Source organism: Lepus europaeus, chromosome 10 (assembly GCF_033115175.1).
Source record: "Lepus europaeus isolate LE1 chromosome 10, mLepTim1.pri, whole genome shotgun sequence".
Lineage (NCBI taxonomy): Eukaryota > Metazoa > Chordata > Mammalia > Lagomorpha > Leporidae > Lepus > Lepus europaeus.
In genome coordinates, this window is record NC_084836.1 from 80,319,005 (window position 1) to 80,325,739 (window position 6,735).

Sequence of the window (6,735 nt, forward strand, 5' to 3'; positions counted from 1 at the left end):
TCTGTTTTCAGATTTAATCTTTCCTTTGCTAAAGTTTAATCCTGACTTCGGAAAACATGTGTTTCTACAAAAAACTAACTCTAGCTTGATGTATAAACCCTAACATGGAGAACTTGACATGAGCAGAGCCAAGTGACTTGTTGAATGTCGGCCTCCTAACACTTTAGCCCCCAGACACGTATCTAAGACAGCTCCATCTAAGCCTCCATCCCCATCCAGGGCATTTTCCCAGGGGGTTTCCCACACCATGATTCCTAACTTCCTGATGGTGGAATTCATTTTTTCTTCTCTTTTCCTTAACCAATTCTGTCAAGATTTGTCCATGTTATTGGTCTTCAAATATCCAGCCTCTGGCTATATGGATTTTCTCTAATGCTCAATTGTCCCCTATTTCATTGATTTTTGCCTTGCCTTTTCTCTTGCTTTGTGGTTCTTCCGGCTTTTAGAGATGGTAGCTTAAATCATGAAGTTTCAGCCCATTCTCTTCTGATGCCATATGAAGCAAAAGATTTAGCTGCCTCCAAACGAGTTTCATGTGTCTCAGTTAATCTTACTGCACTTGATCTTAGCCAAAAGGCCACGAAGCGATCAGTTTCTCTTTACAACCGGAGAGATTTAAGTCACCACAAAGCAGAGTTCTATGATGTAATTCAACCTACATAGGGTCCTAGGACCCAGATCTGTAGAACTTTCATAGCTGCCGGGCTCTGCTCGCAGAGGGTGGTGAGGAAGCGGAATCATATTTTATTGATATGATCCCACGTGCTTTAGCATAAACAATGCTATTTTTGATTGTGCAGCATTTTAGTTTCTGGGTTATTTCCATGCTAGACTTAGGTAACTTCATTTTCTTTCTTTTTTTTTTTTTTTTTTTTAGGGGAAAGCGCGAACACAGTCCCCCACTACCACAAATTATGCAGTCAAGTTTCCCACATTTGGGGAAATCGCAGGGGTCAGCACATCTGGAGTGCAATGGATGAGCCTCGCCCTGGGAAAACCACCTTCGTGATCATGGTATCTCCCCTGCCAGGTAAGTATAGGTAACTTCATTTTCATGGTTCCTTCTAATCACCTTGTTACAAAATCACTTGGCCACTGCTAAGCCCTGCCTCATTCATGTGTCAGCCTGTGCTTTGCCCTTGGGGAGCTTTTTGCTGTCTTCACAGTAGGCTCTGGATAACCTTGGGCAGCCATGGGCTTCCCTGATCTAAAGCTGACCTGTGTCAGCTTTTACCCCTGCAATGGCACTGCTTTTGATCACTCCATTTAATACCCTGCCTGCCACAGCCCAGCCTCTGTACTCCACAAAGGTACCTGTAGCCCACAGCTCAATCCAACCCAACACTGCTAGTTAGTCTCAGACAAAGACAATCCCACAAATAGACCAGGAACTAAAAGCCTTCACTCTCTCCTTTTCATTTTTAAATATTTATTTATTTATTTTTTTATTTGAAAGTCAGAGTTAGAGAGAGAGAGAGAGAGAGAGAGAGAATCTTTCATCTGCTGGTTCACTGCCCAGATGTTCAGAATGGCCAAGCAGACACCAGGAGCTTCATCCGGGTCTCCCACATGGGTGTCAGGGGCCTGAACACTTCTGCTGCTTTTTGCAGGTGCATTAGCAGGAAGCTGGATCAGAAGTGGAGCAGCCAAGACAAGAATCAGAACCTATAGGGATACATTATGCCACAATGCCCATCCCCTAAAACTCTTATAAATGGGGGTTTCAGAGGCACAGCCTGCGGTAGGGATAAGTGTGCAGGTGAAATGTTGAGGGAGTGTTCTCAGGAAGAAGGAGTGAAAAAAGATGGAGTAAGAGAAGAAGCCAAGCAAACAGGTGGTCTCAGATAAAGGCCAATGTGGCCGGATCCATGGAATGTGGAGAGAGACTTTACAGCACTCACTATGCTGTAGAATTGGCCCCTTGAAGCAAGTCTGGTTTTCTGTCCCCTTGGAACACTCAATCATTGGCTGGGGGTAGGGTGGGGGAGAGCTTCCCAGGGTGAGACAGGTCCATCCACTGAGGGTGGTGCTCTGGAGAGGCAGGCAGCTGTGAGCAGTCAGGAGTTTGTGCATCCAACGGCAGGGAGGGTGTGTGCTGGCCCACCACTGGGGATCTGGGTGGGAGCCAACAGCATGTGACACATGCACCTGTTTCACTGAAGAACAAATCGCAAGTTCCATGAGTGCCCTGATCATACAGAGTCAGGGCTAGAACCTGTGTTGTGGGATTCAAACAATGGCACACTGCTTCGACCATGACATCTCACCAACAGCACTGGATTACAGATGCTCAGTTTGTCTCACTCACTCTGAACACAAAGCCTTATCCTTTTCATGGTAGGTATTGCCAGGCTAGGTGAGTGTTTATGATATGAAGTTTCACCCTCAATCCATAATTAGTAACCTGAAGGCCCCCTGGACCATAGGTACAAATGACATCATATTGACATTAGTAACCAATCAAGCTAGCTCTTTAGCCCTCATCTCTCTGAGCCAAGGTCAGTTATTTTGGGGGGCTTCCTGGGGGCTCTCATTTGTGTTCACCAAAAACTCCAGCCTGCTCCTCTCAGCTGTTCCAGCTCACTCTGTGGCTTAGGGTCAATGCCTGACCCCATTGCCATGGGTACCACCATCAAGTCTTCCTCTTTCTATAACTTGGAGTGTCAGTGACATTACACTGGGGGAGAGGGAACAAATTCTTTACTGTAATCTAAAGATATGGCAGTTTCCTAGTTTTCCCTATTAAAACTGTTTCAATTTTATTCTGAATTTTTTATTTTATTAATGAAATCAAAGAAATTAATTTGTCATGTCCTATTTTTGAAAACATTGGTTGCAGTAATTTAAGGTATCATATTCATATATGCACAACTACTTCTGAAAATGTGTTCAGAATGTCTTTTTTTCCTAGCTTTTCTTTGTTTTAAACTAATGGAGGGCTGGCATTTAGCAACCAACTCTCCAAATGAAGTGTAAGTGATATGTACTTAGTTTATTATCATTTTTGCTAGCATAAAGGACATGTAGCACACAATTTATAAACGATGATTGCATACACAGTGTCCTTTATTGTGAATGCTTGTGATCAAGTTCTTTTTCTAGGCTGTTTTTGTTGATTTCTTTGCGGAAGTCTTAGGCCTATAGCCAACCTGTGGTTGCCATTGGTCAAAAAAAGTGTTGAGCAAAGATAAAAGAAAAACAATGGCAGTATATGTCAGAATTCCACTCATTCATCAATGATGCAAGTCAAGCTGCTGGATCATATACTGGTTATCATCTACTAATGGAAGTACTTCCTCCATTTCCTCTGCTCTTCATAACCTGACAGCTGTGGGAACAATACGCTTCTTTTTTTAAAGAGATTTATTTATTTATTTGAAAGTCAGAGTTACACAGAGAGAGAAGGAGAGGCAGAGGCAGAGAGAGAGAGAAAGAGAGAGAGAGAGGTCTGCTGGTTCACTCCCCAGTTGGCTGCAATGGCCAGAGCTGTGCTGATCCAAAGCCAGGAGCCAGGAGCTTCTTCTGGGTCTCCCAAGCGGGTGGAGGAGCCCAAGGACTTGGGCCATCTTCTACTGCTTTCCCAGGCCACAGCAGAGAGCTGGATGGGAAGTAGAGCAACCAGGACTCAAACCAGCATCCATATGGGATGCTGGCACTGCAGGCAGTGGTTTTACCAGCTATGCCACAACACCGGCCCCCACAATATACTTTGAAGTTTGATCTATTTTATTCACATTTTCTTTATTACCTTTTAAGTCTAAGCCACAAATTTTTTCCCTTTTAATTGTGTTTATTTTGTCATGTAGGCTTTTCCATTATTTTCATTTTAATCTTTTTCTTTATTGTTCCTGAAGTCATGCCTCTAAGATTGTAAAGAAATTCTCTCGTGGTTTTTCTAGTAATTTTAGGTTGCATTTTTCTTTAACATTGAAAACTCTGACCCTTTTAGAATTGATTCTGTTGCATGCAGGGTGAGGAATGCATCAAGTTTCGTTTATTTTCAGGCGGCCACTTAGTTGTCCCAGATGTGGGGCATTTTGCCTATTCCTCTTTTTTTTTGCATTCTGAAGTCTCTCAATGGATTTCTGTGCTGTTGTAGTGGTTGTCTGCATAGTGCTAGTACCACACTCACAATTGCTGAGGCCTACCCTCCATGATATCCCCAGGCTGCACTAAGACAGCTCTTGGTACGATTCTTCCTTCCTGTACTCTCAGAGTATTTCCAAAAGTTCATGGGAAAAATGGAATTAAGATTCGAGTTTATTTTGGTTCAAAAAAGTTTTAAATTCATGAATAGGCAGGCTCCTCAAAAAGTTCATGGGAAACACATATGATGAAAAAACTGCATGGATTTCAAACTTTTTTTGCACTCAAGCAAACATCTTTTAATTCTATTTTCACTAATTTTTAAAAAGGTTTGTTTATTTATTTACTTTAAAGGCAAAGCAACAGAGAGAGGGAGAGACAGAGAAAGATCTTCTATCTGCTGATTCACTCACCAAATGTTCACAAAAGTCAGGTCTGGGCCAGGCTGAAACCAGGAGCCAAGGACTTCACTCAGTGGGTGGCAGGAGCCCAAATACTTGGGCTATCTTCTGCTGCCTTCCCAGGTGCATTAGCAGGAAGATGGTTTGGCAGTGGAGAGAGTAGGACTGATATGAGATAGTGGTATCACAAACAGCAGCCTAACCTGCTGCACCACAATGCTAACTCCACCCCAAACTTTCAAAAGTACCTTTGCATACACATACAAATTGTTTTTATTATTTACTTACTTATTTTTGAGACAAAGACTGACATTGCCAGCCACTTAGCAAGCTTTGATGCTCATTCCTTGCTGAGTGGTGATCCGACTGTGAGAGACATTTGGATCTTTCTCCTGTTGAAAGGCCTGTGCTATGGTTTGAGGGTGGAAGAGAGAGAGAAAGATCCTCCATCCACTGATTCTCTTCCCAAATGTCCACAACATCCAGGGTTGGGCCAGGCTGAAGCTAGGAACTCCATCAGGGTCTCCCACCTGGGTGGCAGGGGCCCAAGCACTTGAGCCATCCTCCACCACCTTCTCAGGTGCATTAGCAGGGAGTTGGATCAGAAACAGATTCAAACTTGTACTCCCATGGGATGCTGGTGTCTCAAGGGGCAGCTTAGTTGCTGGGCCACAATGCAGCCCCTGTAGTAGGTTTTGAAGTCAAGGAGTTAAATCCTACAATTTTGTTCTTTTTCTTGATTGTGAATTCTGAGTCTTGTGCTATTCCGTATGAATTTTAGGATCATCTTGGCTGTTTATGTGATAGAAACATTTATAAGGGCTTTTGTGGAATCAGCCTGGGGAGTGTTGCTATCTCAACAGTTGTTCATCTTAGCAATCCTTAACCAATAAGCATGGCGTATCTTCCTATTTATTTAGGATTTTTTTTTCTTCAGTAGTGTTTTGTAATATTCAGCATACAAATCTTGCATTTATTTGATTAAATTTATTCTTAAAGTTTTTGTTCTTGTTGAGACTACTTTAAATGAAGTATAGTCTCACTTTTACTATTGGCTGAATCCTGGTAGTGTATAGAAAAGCAAACAATTTTGCATTTGTATTTTATATTCTGCAACCTTACTGAACTTATTTATTAGTTCCAATTTTTTTTGTGTGTGGATTCTTTAGGGACTATAAATTGAAATTATTTTCCTTCTTCCTTTTTAACACGTAAGTCTTTTATTCCCTTTTTTTATTGCCTAAATGCCTAAAACTTCTAGTACAATGCTGAACAGAAACAAAGTTTTCGGTCCTCATGGTACATTTTTCTTCCATAGTCTCCATCCGTTAATTCCCATCTACTTCTGTCTTTCAATATAAACTGTGTCTTTTGGAGACAGAATAATGCAGTTGGATCATTAAAAAAAATTTTTTTTCAGGGACCAGTGTTGTGGTACAGTGGGTTGAGCAGTCATTTGCAACACCAACATCCAATAGAAGAGTCCCAGTTCAAGTTCCAGCTGCTCTGCTTCTGATCCAGCCCCCTGCTAATGTGCCTGGAAAAGCAGTGGAAGATGGCCCAAGTATTTGGTCCCCTGCCACACATGTGGGAAACTCAGAGGGAGTTCCAGGCTCCCAGCTTTGGCCTGACTCAGCCCTGATCATTACAGCCATTTGGGGAGTGAACCAGTGAATAGATCTCTTTGTCTGTCTGTCTCTCTCTCTCTCTCTCTCTCTGTTACTCTACCTTGAAAATAAATAAATCTATTAAAAAAAATCAAAATGCTATGCTAATCTCTGACTTTTAATCAGAGAGCAATGCATTCACATTTAACATAATCACCAATGTGGGAGAATCTACATTTGCCAATTTTGCTATTTGTTATCCATATATCTTACATTTTTGTTGTTGTTATTTCTCAATTCCTCTATTACTATCTTCTGTTGTGTTAAAGAAAGATTTTCCAGGATACAATTTAAACTCCATGGCTGTTTCTTTTATGGTATAATTTCTGTGTTGTTTTCTTACCGATTGCCATAGAGATTACCACTAACATTTTAATATATGTCAATCTAATTTGAATTAATAGAAAACTTACTTTTAGTAGAATCTAAAAACTTTGCTCCTAAAAGTCTCCATGCCACTCATATTTAAGCCTTATTGTTCCAAATCACTTTTATACAGTGTGTGTCCATCCACTTAGACTTATAATTATGTCTTGCAATTGTCTATTATATCAGATGGAAAACAGTTTACAAATAAAATA

General features: G+C 41.3%; 1 non-coding gene across 1 annotated transcript; it reads right to left on the minus strand.

The window, feature by feature from the left end:
* Nucleotides 1–874: 874 nt before the first annotated feature.
* On the minus strand, nucleotides 875–1,038 carry LOC133769297 (U1 spliceosomal RNA). The gene has a single exon (XR_009867182.1). It is a non-coding gene; the product is annotated as a U1 spliceosomal RNA (small nuclear RNA).
* Nucleotides 1,039–6,735: the final 5,697 nt, after the last annotated feature.